This window comes from Gavialis gangeticus, unplaced genomic scaffold, assembly GCF_001723915.1.
Source record: "Gavialis gangeticus isolate Ggan-Ray unplaced genomic scaffold, GavGan_comp1, whole genome shotgun sequence".
Lineage (NCBI taxonomy): Eukaryota > Metazoa > Chordata > Crocodylia > Gavialidae > Gavialis > Gavialis gangeticus.
Window position 1 is genome coordinate 7,667,637 of NW_017729027.1, and position 20,072 is coordinate 7,687,708.

Sequence of the window (20,072 nt, forward strand, 5' to 3'; positions counted from 1 at the left end):
CCAGATGAAGGACCTGGCATTTGTCCCTGTTGAACCTCATATGGTTTTGTTCAGTCATGGAAAAAGTTTATGAAAAATGTAACTAGTTAAAATTTAGCCTTAAAATTAACTTGAGTTAAGTTAAAAGTTAATTTTCAACTAGTTAAAAGGTAAATTAAAAAAAGAGAGCAGCTAGTTAAAAGTTGAGATGATTCATGAAAAATGCGTTAAACATGGTGAATTGCCTCTTAGCATTATTTTTCATTTTTGAATGCAATGAATGGCTTTCTTTTCCATAAGCCCACAGAAGCATGCTAATTTATTCAGAACTCACCCTGCTTTACCTGAAAACAATGTTATTCTTGTCATACAGTTTTCAGAATAACAATTTATCAATATCTATGTAACGTTAGATCCTTCTCACCCTCTCCATGTGAAGTACTTTGTAAAAGTCAATGCATCATATAGGTAATACCAGAATAACAGAAAGGAGATATTCATAGCCAGGTAACAAACGAAAGCTGTTTCCACAGAAAACCTCTGTTGTTACAGTTTTTATTGCTCAAAAGGTAACAAAAGGGTATGAAATACATCTGACTTAGAAATAATGAAAGTGTCTGAAAATCCAAAATTAGAGTGAAATGAGAAAATCAGTTTAAATAAGAAAAAGAATGTTCCGCTGCATAGCAGAAACTGTTTAAACAGGCTTATTGAACTTTGGGAAAAGCTTCATTTCAAGATTTACATCTGACAATTTTCCTCTTCTGTCTTGCAAAACTAAGCACCCACTACTGAACAATCACTCTACATGGGCAGATGAGGGAAAGCTTGTGTTATAACAGATGACTAGTTTTTTCATAGTAGGTGACATCTCAGATACGTTTCTCACAGATGAGAAGTAATGCTCAACTTCTGGGGCCCGGGGCTGCTGGTTCTGATCTTCATTAAAATTAAAAAGTGATCATCTGCTTTACCCTCACTACTTGCTCCCACTCTTACTGGGATCAGTGTCTCTGCTTGCTTGTTCCCTCTCCTGCAGCCAGCGGGCTGCCCTGTTGATTTCTGCAAATGCACAGAAAATGCCAGCAAGAACTAAGGAACTCTGGGACTTGTAGCTCTTAAGAGACCATCTTTCATAGGAAGGCACACTACTTTTTGTCTCTCCAACAAGAAGTCCTAAAGTTTCAATAAAGAAATATCGTTCCATGCAAGTCCTACAGCACAGTCATCAGGAAAAACTCTGGGAAAGCTGGATTTCAATTTTTTTTTTAAACTTTTAACTTTTATACTTTAAAAAAAGTTAAGTTAACTCTTTTTCTTTAACTAGCTCAAGTTAAAAGTTGACAGCTGAAAAAATTAACTAGTTAAAGAAATGACTAACTTTTAACTTTAACTTTTTTAACTAGTTAATTCCCATGACTGGTTTTGTTTAGCCCATAGGACCAGCCTGTCAAGGTCTTCCTGAATCCTTGGCCTGTCCTCTGATGTGCCCGCTTGTCCCCACAGCTTGGTATAATCCGCAAATGTAATTGCACTTTTCACTCCCTCATCCAGGTCATCAATAAAGATGATAAAGAGCACAGACCCAAGCACTAACCCCTGGGGTACACCACTGGAGATGGCCTTCCAGGATGAGGCCGCCCTGTCAATTATGACTCGCTGGGATCAGCCACTGATCCAGTTCCCAACCTACCTCACTGTAGCCTAGTTTAGGCCAGTACTCTCCAACTTAACTAAACGGATTTCATGGGACAAAGGCCTTGCTGAAATCTAGGTAGATGACATCCACCTCCTGTCCCACGTCCAGGCGGTTAGTTATCTGGTCATAAAAGGACACTAGGTAGGCATGACCTCCCCTCTACAAAGCCATCCTGGTTACTTCTCAGTACCCCACCAGATGCAAGCTTGTGGTTGATGGCCTCCTTAAAAATTTTTTCAAAGATCTTCCCCAGGACCAAAGTCAGACTAACTGGCCTATAGTTGGCAGGGTTATCCCTCTTTCCCTTCTTAAATATGGGAACCACATCCTCCTTTTTTCTAGTCATTAGGGACAACTCCCGAGTTCCACATCTCCTTGAATGGCCCTGCCAGAGGCATTGCTGAGTTTGGCCAGCTCTTTCAGCACTCTCAAGTAAAGGTTGTCTGGACCAGCTGACTTGAAAACATCCAAATGATCTAAGAGTGGCTTCACCTGTTCTGGACTGATTTTATGAGGACCACTGTAATTGCCATATTCCCTGCACCCCTGGTCTAGTGATCAGTTCTTGCCTGGTTTCAGGAAAATGGATGTAAAGTAATTATTAAGGAGCTTTGCCTTTTCACAGGGGTCAGCTGTGGGCTTCCTGTCTGTTCAGTAGGGGTGCCACAGTGGAGCTTGATTTTTTTTTCCTTCTTCTTGCTTCCTATGTACCTATAGAAGGATTTTTTTGTTATCTTTAATATCAGTTGCCAGCTTGATATTTTCCATGGATGCCTTGGCTTGCCTTGTCCCATGCCTGCAAACCCAGGTTTCATGATTGTACTCTTTTTCTGGACCCAAGTCCATTTTTCCATTGCATGTAAGCTTCTTTTTTCTTTTTGAGAAGTTCTCTAATGTCTCTGAGCCAGGCAGGTCTCTTGGACCCTCTCTCTCTGTTTGATTGCATGGGAATGGACTCTTTTTGAGCAGTAAGAATAGCTTCCCTGAGGAAGTGCCATCCTTCATGAGCTCCCAAGTCATCCAGTCGCTGGTTGTGAAGGACCTTTCCAACGAGACTCCTAAGTTTTAGCAAAGTCTGCCTGTCTGAAGTCTAGGACTTTTATTCTGCTGGTAGAGTTCCCAGCCTTTCAGTGGATGGTGAATCAGATCAGATCATGATTGCTGTCACCCAGAAGCACCTCCAATCTTCAGGTTGCTTACCATGTCTTTCCCTTTTGCTTGAGGGGGCCCATGCCCAGCTGTTCTTGGTCAGCCCAGGCCCATGTAGTAAGGCCTCAGTCTGACTGGCTGGCATCATGCTGGCTGGAGGAATTGCACTGATTGGCCAGGAGCCTGGAGGAGATGGGCCAAAGAAGATGGGGATGCACCAAAATTCAAGGGAAGAGCCCACATGTTCCCCCCCATCACTGTTCGAAAGGAGGATCTTCTATCACAGATGCCACCAGACCACAGCCTATGACAGAAACCTTATGCAGGGCAGTGCAGGGCAGGTGCAGAAAAGAGTGGGAAGTGTGGCAAAGCTGGGCAGGAGAACATCCAGAAGAGCTGTACAAAAACAGTGGGCCAATGCTGTGCAACCAGCAGTGCCCCAGAGAGCAGTGAGCTGGAGTGCAGGGCCTGTGCTGAGCCACTTCAGGCCAGCCCAAATAGCACAGTGTCTTGCAAGGGATGCAGGAAAGAGGGGCCTGCAAACAAGGTGCAGCTTTCCAGCAGGTGTAGAGAACCCACACAAGGGCAGTTAGAAGTGGTGCCCCAAGGCACCCTGGACTGAAATAGCTCCCCAGTAGGGGCATCGGCTAATGCCAAGACCTAATCAACTAGCCTGAGCAATTTAAGTTCAGCAACATTTTTATGCTGTAATCCTTTAAAGTGAAGGTATAGGTGCTGTCCTGAGCAAGACTGAACTACATGTAGTGCCTACACGAAGAATTAGGTGGAGACCAGACTTACCATCAAAGTCCAACAGCAACACTTGTGCAGGAAGGGGTAGGGTGTGTAGGGGAGGAGCCCCACAGAAGACCAGTGCAGAACCTATCACACTAATACCATGCAGTTACCATAGGTACCACCTCTCCATTATTAACCATTCATCTTATAGAAACAACAAGTCATGGCAAGTGAGAAGACAGGTGCATCACGACCCGGTGAACGGGACTTACACATCACCCACCAGTGGCTTCTCTGGGTGTGTACCTGTCACAAATTAAATTCACTGCCACTTTGCATCATCATCACTTTATGAAGTGGCCTTTGTGGAAGTGAGGATCTGGCCAATGTGAGTTTGAAATACACATTTTCCTTCTTTTATGTGAAAAATGGCTTGGAATATGTAAAAGACCTCATAGATGATCCATTTTGTCCACTGCTACTACTGGACTGTGCCCTGTTTGATAATATGCAGCACTTACATTGTGTTATTTTAAGAGTAAAGTACTGTATAAATATTAATTAATCTTCACAACATTGTGAGAGGCAGATGGGGACTAACTCAATTTTCATATGGGGAAAACCTGAAGCTTGGAGGATTTATGTGACTTGTCCAAGGTTAGACACGGAGTAAAGAATTTGGGATTAAAAAAAAAATGAAGGGTTTCTCATTTGCCAGAGAAGGTACAGCCTAGTAACTCAAAGAACTGTCAGAATGATCTCAAAAGAGAACATCAGAAATCTGTTAACCCTTACAATTCAATTTCACCTGCAGGCCGGATCAGCTGAGGATCTGGTCCCAAGGGACCTGTTCTGTTATGTACTTAAAATATAAAATAAGGGCAGTAAACATGGACAAATATTAACTTTGTTTTAAATGGAGACCAAGTAAAAAGCAGATGACATGAAAGAGATCTTACCTGTGGGTATGGACAAATGATCAAGATGAAGTGCATTAACAGGGCATGATATTGGCTACATTGTTGTGGTTTAATCAGTCAGTTACCACTTGAAAATTGTAGGCACATAAACAGTTACTGAGAGTAGCTGTTGCCAGGTAAATCTCTACCCCCATACTAAGTTGCTTTAACTTGGCTGCTTTTCCATACCCCTCAATTGTACTAATATTGACAGTATCCTCATTGTACAAAATCATATATAACATTATATTATGTAATTATACATAATTTTGTATTTAAATTCACTCACTTTTTAATACAGAAAAAAAATCAATTTTTAAAAAAATAAAAGCTTAATTATTATATAATGTCATCAACTGTTTGCTGGAGAATGTGTTTACAAAATAGTTTGGTCTCCACTGTGTGGTCATTTACCTTTGCACTTCTGTTGTGAGACTGAGAGAATTTTGTGCAGCTCCCAGTTTTTAAAAGTCACCTATATATTTCAGATTATTTTTTAATCACTTTCTTTTTAAAAGAAGAAAAATAGAAAAGAAAAGAGACTTGTTTGTATTATACTTTACTGTCCAGATATATAAACCCATTGATAGTATTTTGAAATACTTGATGTATGTATTTAAATAACCAGTATTTTTTGCCTTACAACATAAATGTGTGGAGGACATTCATAAGTTTCAGTCTAGAAAAGGACTTGCTAGAATTGAAGAGTTTTGCATGGGTAGCCACTAAATCAATAGGCCTGGAAATTGATTAATTCTTCTGATATCAGGGTTTATGTACACTTTACTTCATTTAAAAAACAAGAGGAGAACAATTTGCTACTCTGCAAATAACCTGTTTTCCTTCTGAAGTCTGTAAACCACTAACAATAATCTGCACAGCAATTAATGAATTTCACCTTTTTCATATGGTGGGAAAATATTAATATATTCATTAGAATTTGGAGAAACTGAGACATGAGAAGTAAAATGATATGCTCAGTTTCATACACAAAATAAGTTGTAATCAAATAAGGACCCCAATCATCATGCTTCCCTCTCTATTTAAAATGAGGATCAAGATCATATTTAAAACAATATTCAGAAACTTAGCCTTGTCAAATCAACTCTGTCCTTCTACCTTTTGTTATCTTGCTTACAGATAACCCTTTGAAACATGCCTTTCAACAACATAAATGCTATTCTTCTTGTGGTTATAATGTATTGATATACCAGCTTAAATGTTCACTTCAGCCATTCTTGGAAAATAACTTTAATTGTGGCATTGTTATATGAGTTGCTTACATGTTAGACATAATAAGCACCTATCCTTTTCACTGTCCTTTTCAACCAACCTCCTGGCATTATGATTCTTTATCAAATCTTATAGTAAGTGAAAATTTAAAAGCTGATGACTGTGCTCAACAGGATATTGTTAGCCCTATCCAAAAATTCTATCCATCATAATTCCATTTGGGAGCACTAAGCCTCTTACCGGAGCATTCCAGTCTTCTTGTATTTCAAGTTTTTATTTGAGAAATAGGCCATTAAAATAATGGATGAGTGCAGTAGAATGGATACCTTTTGAATCAACTTTTAAAAATGAATGTAAGAGAATATCTAAAGGAAAATAAAGAGAACCTCTCTACAATTAAAAAGACATGGTTTAGGTGATTTCCCCACACCCCCAGCTGTTTTTGAGGGGAGTTTGTAAAGCTGAAAGGCGGCAAAAGAATTACTAAGGGGTATGGTAAATATTCTCTTATGTGAGACTCAGGTCAGGGGGCAAAGTTCTGTGATGCACACAACTAAAATCACCAATATATTTCTGAAAACAGAATTTGGTGCAATTTACATTGGACATGTGTATAGACATTTTGGACACACGTACAATTCATGCTAACATTGATAAGCATTTTTGTTCAATATGTTGTATGGATGTAGCCAAATTCTGCTGTGTTACATCAGCCTAAATGTGCAGTAATGACCGTAATGTTAATTAGATTATTTCAGGTTGACAGCAGTTAGGGTACTCCAGTTTGGTTTTAATGTTAGGGCAGAATTTGACCACTTTTGTGGCTGATGTTATTAACTAAAGTTTTAAACACCTCTGTTCCCTTAGAGAATGCTGTGAAATGACTGCTGTTTGGCCATACATTTTGTAGAAACTACTTGCCAGACAATCTGGTTGTTAAGAGAGATTCTGTGAGAATATCCTGTTACAAATGTATAATCAACTATGCAAATAACCATCTTAAGTCTCTGAATACAATTCATTACAAAAATCCAGGTTTCCAGAAGCAAAGTCACTCTGAGCTGAGAATTTGGGTTGAAAATTCAATTAGCCTGTTGCCTAAATTCAAGGACAGATCCAGCATGTGGTGGGGAGGGAGAGGCGGAGGGTGCAGTGGTGCAGCTGAACCCTCTCTTACCCGCTTTGATTCCTGGTGTATCCAGAGTTTAAAACCAACTTCCTGGAAGTGGCAGAGGCATTTCTATTCAAGCAAAACTGAGGGAGTTAATTGACTTCATGGCTCCTTGTAAGCTACCTGATTTGTTCCAAACTCTTCATTCCAGAAGTATTAACAACCCTCCCTCCTTTGTTAATGGTCTTGATGTTCCACTTACCAAGCTATGCTTTCCTTTGCAGTTCTGTAGTTCTTCTTTTCTTGTGTTTGTTAGCTGCTCCTGATAATGTAGCTCTTATTTCACAGCTCTGCAGACTGCTTTTAACTGTAGCTAAAAACATTAACTCAGGTGGACATCAGCTCAGCTGTGGAAAAAACTTTCACTGAAGCATTGCACTATCAACTTCCTCAAGGTCACTAAATTTTGTTTTATGACTCTGAAGAAATGCAGACTTATTTCTAATGAAAAAGCAGTAAAGAAATAATGTACTTTGATTATTTTGCATAATTTGTTGTTATATATAATAGGATATAGCAAATCAATGCATATTCCAATTAAAAATCTATTTGTTTTTGCTTTGATCTTAAATTGAATTGTACAGTCCTGGGCCCCTACGATAGTAGTAAAGCTTCTAGTTTCTTTTCACCCAGAAAAAAGTGTGTGTTGTGTATGTGATAATGTACCACAAAATCTGCATCCCCCTTTTTTAAAATCCTAGGTCCACTCATGCCTGAATTAATGATTAAATTTTACAGAACAGATTAAATTACTTATTCCTGGGTCTGCTACAAACCTACTTCCTCAGGTAGATATAACTGATAGGAACTGGAAGCTCCTCTTGTCTGACTTATTTGATATGCAAAGATTTGGGAGAGAGGAGTTAGGTGATCTTCTCACAATCCTTACAAAGTAGAGGAAATTGAACACTGAAATTCTAATTCTATGGAAAAATGCCAAATCAGTAAAAAGTCAATGTACTGAATTTTTTTTTATAAGACTTAAAATTCTGATGTGAAATAATTTTGGTGGTGTTTGAAATGTTTAAGCTCTGTCCCCCAGAGCTTCTATGGTTCCTCATGGGAGTTTTAATTTGAGTCCCTTATACCCTCATTCCCCTTTATAAACTATAGGCCCTGTCCAAACTGTAAGTCCTATAATGCAACATGGTTATGTGACTGTCCTGATGTTATTCTCTAATGCAGGGGTGGTCAAATCTGGCCCAGGGGCTGGATCTGGCCTGATTTCATGAAGCCTGTGGGGCCCCTCTGAAAGCTGAAAGACATTATTACCAGCCCTGGACCTCAGCTGCCCCACTAGAAGTCAGCATCTCCATGCAGGTGGTGTCAGTGCCCACTGCCGAAGCAGCTCCAGCTCTGGTTGCTAAGCAATCACACCCCACCTGGCCTTACTTGCCCCACCTCCAGCCTCAAGGTGGAGTACTGGAGACAAGAAGCGTCTGCCTGGCAGAGGCTTTTGCCTGGCCACCCTGTGGCTGTTTCCCAGCCCTCCCTCCCTGTGACAGCGGAAATTTAGGTAAGGGTACAGTGGGCTGGAGGCCAGGGACTCCCACTGGGGGAAAGGGGCTGGGTGGGACTGGTCCCACACACTGTTGCCATGTGCAGCTGGAGACTTGGGTGGAAGCATGGGAAGATGCATGCTATGGAGCTGGGTTGGGTTGTCCCACACACTGATGCCACATGTGGCTGGAGGGACTCACACACTCTGGGGACTCTAGGGATCCCCTCCAACCATGCCCGACCTATCCCCCACCATGCCCCCACCCACAACCTCTCACACACTCCCACACCCCCCACATACCTTACTCCCCACCATATACACCCTTCCACCCCAACCACACATCCCACCATACCAACGCATACACCTACACCCCACACCCCACACACCCACACATAGACCTATCCACCATACCCACATACACATCCCACCACACAATTACGCCCACTCCCCAACCACACACTCCCTCAAACACCTCCCCCACCACAATATACAAGAGTATGACTATTTTGAGCTATTATGCAAGTGTCTCTATGTACACTATGCAAACACACACAAATCAGGACAAAATATTTTTAAAAATTAAAATATGTTACAGTAAAGGATTATTTTTCTCTGGTTCCAAGATGGCAACCTCCCCTTCCCACCCCAAGGGAGTACTAGGGCAAGGGGAGGGACTTCTAGTGGCAAAGGTCAGGGGTTAGGAGCAAGACTTCTGGTCCCAAGATGGCGACCACGGGCTGGGTTACCTGTCAAGGGTGGAGCTACTCTTGCAGCCTTTGACTGCTCACTAAAACTCATTAAGTGGCCCTTTAGCCAAAATAATTGACCACCCCATCTCCTTTAATCCGAGGTGTAACAAGCAGTTTTTGTTCCCTGTATGGGAGAGGTGGCTAGGTCAGCAACAGTGGCAGCAGCAGCTATTGCCATTCTTTCTCTCCCTTAAAAGTAGCTCAAGATTCATGTCCCTCTTTCACTAGCGGAAACCTGCTGCTTATTACAGGTATTGTCAGTCCCAAAATCTCAAAATCACAAAACAGGCTAACCCCATAATATGGACATAAAAATCATTAGTTGACAACCATTGCTATTCCTTTGAGTTAATGGAGTTACTCCTTTAGCTCAAGCATTAGAGGTCTTGGTTGTGGTGCTGAAGTCATATATTCATCCCCAGGTAATGGCTAAATCTGAGGATTATTACCCTTGTTTGTAGACTGGGAACTGAAAGCTCCACTAGTTGTGGTAATACGTTATAACTTCATCTGCTCAAAGATCTTTGTGGCAGTGGTAATGGACATTGATGAGTTACTGATTTATCATGATCTACACTGTACTGAATACCTGAGTTTGCAGAAATCCTATGCAAGCTCCATACTCTATATCATTTTATTGCCAGTGGGAGGACAGGTAATCTAAACTCTTGTGACTGGAAGAATACAATCTCTCTATTGAAATATATTCTACCCTATGAGTAAGTTTAAAAGCCTGGACATCAGTAAACCCTGATATCACTCAACCCAGTAATGAGTGGCCACCTAAGTCAGGTGGCATCATGTTTCCACCATCTGTTTAGAACAAGTAATGAAGAGCAAATAATAAACAGTATTATTGTTCACCTATTAATAAGAGTTTTCATGGAACTGCCTACATAGTTTCTCAGACAAGTACCTGCTTTTATGAATTTTTTCAAATAATGATGTTGAGAACTACTTGGAATCTGAATAAGTACTCAAATTTGGGTAGTACTTCTGTTCACAGCTTCTCTGCTGGATGTTTGCTACAAAACATAATTGTTATTTGCTTAAACAAGTGGGACACTATTTACTCACATGAGATAATAAAATTTAAAAACATATAATATATTTACGCCAGTCGGTATAAGTGCTATCATGTGCCACTGCTACAATCAGTCACTTAGTTTTACATTTCTTTCTCACCATTGCAGCTCAAACTATTTATTTGTAATTTTGAAAAATGATTCTTTCTAGGTTTGAACTTGAAAAATACACATTTCAACCCCATTTTGATACATTAGTGAAGGTTTTGTCATCAAAACACTGCCACCAGTCATTACAAATGTAAGATCAGAGTGGTCAAGGTAACAGGTTTGAGTTCTGTTATAGTGTTTCCTCAAGAGGGGAGGCTTACTTAGGAAAAAAGGAAGCAAGTTTTAGTGGCATTTAGGCTGCTGTAAAAATGTAGGCATTGGTAGTGTAAGTGAGGAGTGGATGACTGGGGCAGGCAGCAGCTCTAAGCACCACCTTTGGGGGAAATGTGCAAAATTTACCCACTGTCATAGCTGACAGCAGCCAAACCTGTTCCATTCAATGCTGCTGCCCAGTGTGATAGGGGCAGGCTTTCATGCTCAGTGGAAGCACCGGCCTATCCCTGTCTATAGGTCAGCCACCCGCCTCTCTCACCTGCCACACCTTGATGTAATAATATTGATGTAATAATTAGCTGGGAGGCTGCCCATTATATACCTTGCTATTGGGGGGGCTATCCACAGCTCCATTCCACCCCTACACCATGGCACAAACCTCATGAATGGCATCTCAGATAGCCAACTCAACCTTCACCTTCGCCCATTAGTGGTCGCCCCTTCCCTGGGGCCTTCAGCTTTTCTTTAAGCCCTGGCTCCCATCTCAGGCCAGTCAGGATCCCAAGCTTCTCTGCTCTATATGGGTGTCCCTCACAGTGGGCCCCTGGCCCTTTTGACCTCTATCTGGGTCCTGGCCCCAGCATTGACCAATTGGGTCCCTCAGGTTAGGTGTTAGCTTCCTGCCTGCACTCAGGGATCAGGGTCCCACATTCCTGGCTCAGGTGCTTCAGAAAGCCTGCCTGGCCCCGCAGGGTCACCCACCCCAGCAGGCTCAGGCACTTCAAGAAGCTTACCTGGCTTTCCCTGGATTAGATGGAACATATAACCCACCCAAAGGTAAGGGCTGGGGTTAAGGCACCCCTACCCACCTTTCACTGGGGTGGTAACTGGCCTGGCATTTCCTGGGGGCTCTGCACCAGTGGAAGCCCTACCAGACCACCCACTTCTGGCAGGCTGTAGTTTTAGGTCATGCCCAGGACCAGAGTCTCCTGCTCCTACCTGCAAGGTGTTCCCATACAGCAACTCAGCCAGGCAATGTTTCTTGCCTGGCTTCTAGCAGTAAACTGCTCTTGTTTATATAGGCAGCCAGAGTTCTAAAATGGTTGCTGTAATCAAACACCTGCTGAGTGTTTGATCTAGCCCTTAAAGGGGCAGGCACGACTGGTGCTCTGCCACACCCAGGAAATAGAGCTGTCCTGTTATGCCTCTGTAAAATATCATTTTGGATGGCTCTCGGTGTGAAGACCTTGTGGAGTATCTATTTGGCTGTGAACTTTACAGTTGTTGTGTTGCTCAGTAAAGAGCTAAACTGGCCTTTGGTCTTGTCTATACTCGCATGCCTTTGCCAACAGAGCTTCTTAGCATGGCCCAGACACACACTCTTATAGCATAATTGCTCATTTGGTCAGCAAAACAGCTCTCCATGCATGCATGCCTGGGTCCAGAACCTGAAACTCTATCAGAATATCATAGAATCATAAAAAACATAGGGCTGGAAGGGACTTCTGAGACCTCATCTATTTCAACCCCCTGCCTAAGGCATTACCATCCCTATCCAAAGCATCCCATACAGATCCTTGTCTACTCTATACTAAAACTATACACTTGACCCTGTCAAGCAAATACTGGCACAGGTAAAAAAGTGGGACAACAGGGATCAGTATCCTCCTGCTGTGAGGGTTGTTAAAATTTGCTATAATGATCCAAGGAAGAGGACCACAACCCCTGCTACAGAGTAAGGCAAAATCCCCACAGTCTACCAGATTGATCATGGGGAAAAAAATCTTTTCTGACCCCAAATGCAATGACTGGTTTGATCCTGAGCAAAGGGACAAGAGCATCTAGCCAAGAACCTGCAGGTTTTAGTTACAGCAAGAGCACTGGCACATGCCAATCAAAATCCCCTTTCTTGCCTGCAGTAGATACCCAGTGCTTCTGAGGAAGGCCAAAAAAACCCCCAAACCCTGATGTGAAGAGGAGTGGAAAAAAAATCCTTCCTGACTCCATGAGGCAACCAGCAAAACCCAGATGCATGGGACATACTCATAGCATAGGCAAAGCTGCAACTTGATCCTGCCTGATCAATGATTATTCAAACTTTTTTTGGATACTTCCACTGATAGTGACTTTACATCTTCCCTAGGAAGTCTGTTCCACTGCCTCACTGTCCTACAGTGAAGAAGTTTTTCTTGATATCCAATCTAAACCTACTTTGCTGTATCTTTAAGCCATTTGTCCATGTCCAGCTCTCTCCAGTAAGAGAAAAAAGATATTCTCCCTCTTCTTTATGGTAGCCCTTCAGATACTTGAAGACTGACTTGATGCTCTCTAATAAATCCCTAGTATTACATGAGTGCTTTATCTTTCATATTTATCTTCATAGAATCATAGAAAATTAGGGTTGGAAAGTACCTCAGGATGTTATCCAGTCCAACCCCCTGGTCAAAGCAGGACCATCCCCAAATAGATCTTTCCAGCAAGGGCTTTGTCAAGCCAGGCCTTAAAAACCTCCAAGGATGGAGATTTCATCAACTCTCTGGGTAACTTGTTTCAGTGCTTTACTACTCTCCTAGTGAGAATTTTTCCCTAATATCACACCTAAACTTCCCTTGATGCAACTTGAGATCATTGCTCCTTGTTCTGGCATCTGCCACCACTGAGAACAGTTTAGCTCCATCCTCTCTGAAACCAGCCTTCACATAGTTAAAGGCTGCTATCAGATTCCCCCTCAATCTTCTCTTCTATAGACTAAATAATCCTTCTCTGAGCCTCTCCTCAGAAGTCATGTGCACCAGCCCCTTAACCATTTTCATTGTCCTCTGCTGGGCTCTTTCCAACCTATCCACATTCTTTCTGTAGTGGGGGCCCAAAACTGGACACAGGATTCCCGATGTGGCCTCACCACTGCAGAATAGAAGAGAATAATTACTTCCCTCTATCTGCTGGCAACACTTCTACTAATGCAGCCCAGTATGCCATTAGTCTTCTTGGCAATAAAGGCACACTGTTGACTCATATCCAGTTTATTGTCCACTATAACCCCCAGGACATTTTCTGCAGAGCTGCTGCTTAGCCATTTGGTCTCAAGCCTGTAGCAGTTCATGGGATTCCTCTGTCTTAAGTGCAGGACTTTAAATTTGTCCTTGTTGAACCTCATGCAATTTCTTGTGTCCCAATGCTCCAATTTTTCTAGGTCACTCTGAATTCTAGCTGTACCTGCCAGTGTATCTACTACTCTTCTCAGCTTGTTGTTGACTGCAAACTTGCTGGGGGTGCACTCCATCCCATCTTCCAAATCATTAATGAAAATATTTAAAAAAATGGGCCCCAGGACATTCTGTTCTTCACCCAAATACATCCCTGCTTGAGCAGCGATGGGGTGGGGAGGTGGGTGGAGGGAATTCTGGCAGACCCTGCTGTGCCTGCAGTCTTTGCCGGAGCTCTAGCTAGGGAGCACAGGGGCGGGGCCAGCCCTGTTCTCTAGAGCAGAGAGCACAGCCCAGCCCAGGGCTGCAAAACAATGCAGACTCAGGTTTAACTTAACCCAGGAAGGTATCTAGGACAGACATTGCATTAATTGGTTTGACCCAGATCAGTTAAGTCTGATGCTACAGTCAATCAGGTTTATCTTAAACCAGTTTTAGCCATTTTGAAACTAGTTTATGTGCACTGAACTTATGTTCTGTTGCAGGTTTAAAACAGTTTCTGATCACTTAAATCAGTTTATGTGAAATGTCTGTCCCTAGCCCAGTCAAATTATAGTGCTTTTCACAGGCTGTGACTTCCAGCTCATCTGGTTTGTTTCCTATACTTCTCGTATTTGCATATGTGCATCTGATGTATTTTGCCTCCTGATCTGCTTATTTTACTTTTGCATCCCTTGTTGCTGTCTTTGGCTCTTTAACTCTTTCCCTGAGTTGAACTTCTTCCAGTCCTCTCCCCTCTGGATTGTCTTTTCTGTTATTGCTGTTATTGGAGGATTTTGTTTGCCATCCCCTATGGAACCTAGTTTAAAGGCGTCCTTACTAGATTAACCAGATGACACCCAAAGATGCTCTTTCCAATTTTGGTCAGGTGGATCCTATCTCTTGATAAGAGTCCCCTTCCCCAGAACATCCAATCTGACTTTTTCAATGTCTGATTCACTTTCACTTCTCTGAGGGGTTTTTTTTAAGTTCATAAGAATTTATCAAAATATTGAATTGAGAGAAAATATGAAATGGTCATACAAGAACCAAATAACCACTTGGAGATTAGACTTCATTGTTTTGTGGTACTAACAACTATTTTACACAGGCTCTGTGAACAGAATGTGGAAATTTATGCATGGTTAATTAGCTACGGGAGTCTTGTCATTTTGTTTTATGAATGCTTCAAAAGTCTGTAGAGTATCATAAGAAAAAATAATTCTCTCACACAGAATATTAGAAAGAAAAAGAATGAATCTGTAATGATTGCAGATTGCAAACAAGGCTTTCCTCTTTGATTCTTACCAAAATATATGTGTTGATGTAATATTTGATGCAAATTAGACTCAGCTGGATCAGCTCCTCAGTTGGTATAAATTGGCACAGCTCCATTTAGTCAAGGGAATTCCCTCAGCTGATGATTTGGAGCAGTTTACTATAATTTTGCATTTTAAGTTAAAAAAATGAATTAGGGCACCTACTGAACTGATTGTGACAGGTGAGTGTTGATGTCTGAATCAAAATAGGCCCATATAAAAAGTTCAAAGGCAGGGGTCATTTTGCATCAAATAAAGACTGCTCTTATTTGTACCTTGGCTTCTGCCAGTACTGAATATAATTAATTTATGGTAATTAGTTTATTTTTCCTAGACAGTATATTGCTAACAGGCATACAAATCATTAGAAAAGCACTTTCTTAACTTTTCATTTCAAAAGTGGCTGTGATATACATCAAAATAATCTTAAAACTCTGGTTCCTTTTATACCTTGAATGAACATAAAGATAAATGAACCATATTTCACTGTGCACGATAGATGCAGATGAGACTGAAAGTTTCACACTATTCCATTTCAAGGCTCCTGACAGAGGAATGTGTATGAACATGTTCTTGATCAAATTTACATTTCTAAGAACATGATAAACATGGGTGAACAACCTTGTAAGCACTAGATGCACAAGTTCTTCCTTGCATCTTTGCAACTTTATGGAACCTCCTGAAATTACAAAGTACAGCTGAGAATTTTAACCAGGCTTTTTACTGTGCTGTTGAAGCAGATGGATCCAGGTTTTTATGAAGGGGGGTGTGGGAGCAGCAACAGGTGCTGCAGGGCTGGCTACATCCCATCACGCCTCTGGTCATGGAGGCAAAAGGAGGGCCTGCTTACAAAAAACGTCCTGGGTGGGCTGCTGCTCTTGTCATATGGTCAGAAAGCAGGGTGCAATCATGCCACTGTACCTCTTCTGGATACACCCCTGGACTCTGGTGTATATCAGTGACCTTAATATAGAAAGCTCAGGCTCTTATACAAATGTTCACAAAATTTTTGGGGGGTGGGGGTGGTTTAACCCACTGTTGAGATCAGAGTCTATTACAAAGTTTGCACAGAGGTCTGCACTATGTAATCTTTGAGTCTGCCTTAGTTCAGGGATTTTTTTCAGGCCTATTTCTAATTTGATTTCACTGAGATGGCAATGCTGAACATCAACACAGTTGATGGTTCCTTTTTAAAAGTAGCTGTGTGAGATACATAAAATAGTCATTTTTTAAAGGTAAACTAGTAAAAATGGAACACATCTTACCATAACCTCACAAATCAAATGTACAAGCCAAATTGACAAAAGGTCCTTTTACATAGACCTTTAATGTGAGCTAAAAATATATGAGAGAGGGGAGCAGATGGCACAGTGAAATATGGAAATATTTCTTGGCTTATGGTTCGAGAATAGTTTAATTTGGCACAGAATGAGTTGATATTGTATACACTGTAAAGACAGGTGGACACACCCATAACTACTGCAACTTAAAAGCAAAAACAGTCAGGAAGTCACACAGGAGTGGTTATGTCATTAGGTTGCCCCTACTGTAACAATCCTGAAAGCACTATCTATATACATAAAATGAAGTCTATGTACATATGTTCACTTATAATTTGAGAATGGCTGGTCCTATCTACTCTAAACCTTCCAAAATCACTGATTACCACAGAAGGAAAATTATAGGTGGGTTATTTTTCACTTGATCTGCTTTGGAGCTTCCAGTGACCATTTAAGGGAGCTATGCTTTTCATATGTGGGTTGCGCCAGAGTTGGTAGTTGAAGTGGGTTGTATATACTGGCACCAACAGGAAACACTGCAAAGATTGTTTACAAAAAAGTTCTACAATAAAGATCATTCATTTGGATGTCATTTGAAATGTCACTCCACATTAAATATTAAATGTTAAATATGTTGTACTATGTTTTCCTACAAATCAACAATATTTTTACCTAAATAGGCTAAGTTCTTTGAAAATAAACAAACACTACAATTAGAAAAATAATGACCCAGGCAAAGAACGGGTCCTTCCGTGAGTTATAAATAAGTCCAGTATAATTATTATTAATGTTAGCTATCTCTGTAAATTTATATGATGCTTTATAAAACAAAGGGAAATCAGGTTTCCCACTCTAAGAACTTCTTGTCCAATTTAGACAAATAAAACAGAAAGGACAACTGAGGTGAAATAAGTCCATAAATAGTGTGAGTTTTTGTGAGAAGCAATGGAGCATAAGAGAGGAAAATACATTTCTGCTGGACTATACATATCAGACATTGTAGGATTTTCACTTTAAACTTCATTAAAGATGCACCACCAGCTTAAAAAAAAAATCACATTTATATATGAAAACTTTCTACTTTTTGTGGTAGTGTATATTTCCTAAAATGACTTAAATAATTTAAATAGATTAAATACTTCGTTGTATTTCTGCTTTTTTTAGTCTTCCTGCTTCATACTTTTATGTATAATCAGTTCCATTGTCTCTAGGTGGCATAGGCAGTGAAAGTGGGTGCTAACTGGTCTCAGCCTCCCTCTCCCACAAATGCAAGGTGGCAGGTATGGCCATAGAGCAGCCTGGCTGCAGGCTGCTGCAGCACGGGGGGAGGGGTGCACACACTGAGATACCCTCCACAACTAGGATCACAGCCAGCCCAGCAGGCAGGTAAGTTTCTTAAAACCTTCTTTCTTTATGACTGCTTGGGTTGGGGGGAGCAGATTGAGACCCCCACAGTGCAGGAGGGAGTGGGGTAAGGGTAGGGGCAGGAGTGAATCATTCATTCCTGCCCCAGTCCCTGCTGTACTGTGGGGATTGTCCCACAACCCAGCCTGGCCGGGGCCCCATTCATGGTGAATGGGGCCCCAGCCAGGTTGGGTCATGGGACTATCGGAGCCTGGCAGCTCCTCCAGAGGCATGGCACTGGGGAGCCAAGGGGGCCAGCACTTGGCCTCCCAATCTTTGCATGGGGCAAAGGCGGGCTGTAGCTGTGAGCTGGGCTCTGATCCCTGCCTCTGTGCCTTGCTGCCACTGCTTTGAAAGTGGCATGGTGTGGCACCATGTGCCTCACTGCCCAGCCTGCTCAGTGGCGGGACACACAATGCCATGCTGCACCACTTTCAAAGTAGTGGTAGTGAGGTGTGGTGGCAGGGAGCAGGCAGAACCCAGCTTGTAGCTGCAGCCTGCCCTTGCCCCGTGCAAAGATCAGGGGGCCACATCCCCCGCCCTTGGCTCCCCAGTGCTGTGCCTCTGGAGGAGCCACTGGGCTGCACTGGGCTTTTCCCGGGGATGACTTGGAGTGGGGTGTGGCAGGGCAGGCATGAGGATCCTGGGAGCTCTGTCCCGTCCAGCCCGGTGGTGCAGCCAAGACTGGCCCTGCTCCAGCCCCTGGCTCTGGGCCCCCCAGGTGGTGCAGGGCTGGTGCAGGGAGGTAGCTAGGGCTGGTGAAAGGATGCGGGGGTGGCAGTTTTGTGGGGGAAGTTGGTACTGGGCAATGACCCTGGGTGTGGGGGAAGGGGCCCAGCCCCCCCAGATCCCTGCCCAGTCCCAGCCCCACTCCCTCCCCCTGCCACCATTTCCCCTCCTCCTTGCAGACTTTCCCACCTGGGGGGGGAGGGGATGACATGCATTTGTGCTCACCTGCCCCCCCCCCCAAAATTTTTTTCTCTCTTTACCTATGCTTGGTGCTCTATGTTGCTCCTGGACTTTGGAACAGGGATTTCACTTGTAAAAACCAATAAAAATATCCCCAAGAGTTCTTATTCTTTTTCAGTTGACAGGGTTACACCGTAAAATGCCAAAAATACACACTAATTTGGACTGACCCCTGTGTGGTTATGATAGCATGCATTTGACTGGTAACCTCTAACACTACTGAAAATAAGCAACTGAAAAACGGATTGCATGTAAAGTACTATAATGGATTTGACAAAGTTATTTTTTTCAAGCTCTCAGAAACAGCAAGAGAGTTCTTGATAGTAGAAGAGCAAGAACTCTTTGTAGGACTGTAAGAGAAAGAAAGGAATTGCACTACAGAAAAAGTGAGGCAACATGCTGTTGAATGATTGGAATGCAGCTGTTCAGCTTTCTACTGTATTTGATACCTTTATTTTCAATGACTTCAGACATTTACTGGACACTAGGGAACAGTTTCTTGTAAACCCACTAGAATGCCAATATTTAACATTGAGAATGTAAAATGTTGTATTAAAGTGCTCTGCAAACATTAATCAGTCTTCATAACAGTCCAATGAGATAGCTTTTCTGAGATTCAGTACAGGATACACTACACATACAGGTAGGAAAACTAAGGGCCAGATTCTTTTCTGTCTACTAGGTGCTTAAGCTATTGCACCCTGCTTAAGTCCCAGAAAAAAACCCAACAACTTTTAATACAAAAGGTGAATGGGTCCTCTTCCTTCCTTCTGCTTTTTTGTGACCTGGTTTTAAAGGTCAGATGATGATGGTATAATACAGAAGTATATGTGTTAATGGTTTTGCAGGAGCTTGAGCAGCATAGAAGAGAATTACGTTTACATATACAGGTCCACATAGATGCCCAATAGAGGGGAGTAAGATTTGGCCTGAAAAATCACTCAGTCAAGGCACGTGGTCCAGTCAGTAGCAAAGTTAGCTTTATAACTTGGAAGTTAATGTGTCTCATCCTTAATATGCTGCTCCTCTGGCTTTATTTAATAAATGTATCATACAGTTGTAATCTTCTTACGCACTTAGAAACAATAGCAAGCTTTGTATACAAATGCTGACTCTTGGTAACAGGAATGGTGTAGTTCTTGATTACTGGTTACATAATCCAACAATAAAAGGCATCAGTATCCAGTATCCTAAAAGATGTACTAGACTGAAATGTTTTCAGATTTCAGCCAAAACTATAACTTAATAATACAAACCATTCTTTTCAAAACACTTGTGTAAATATATCTTGAATTATTACCTGAGACTGCTCCTGTATCCTTCAACCACAAGAATCTTCTGGAAAGAGACGATTCATGTTTGTAGCCCAAGAGCCCAACTTGCTCTAA

General features: G+C 42.0%; 1 long non-coding RNA gene across 1 annotated transcript; it reads left to right on the top strand.

Annotated features, from left to right (window-relative positions):
• The first annotated feature begins 512 nt into the window (after positions 1 to 512).
• On the top strand, positions 513 to 14,355 carry LOC109299843. The gene is made up of 3 exons (XR_002098018.1): positions 513 to 524; positions 12,450 to 12,456; positions 14,279 to 14,355. It is a non-coding gene; the product is annotated as an uncharacterized LOC109299843 (long non-coding RNA).
• The last annotated feature ends 5,717 nt before the right edge of the window (positions 14,356 to 20,072 follow it).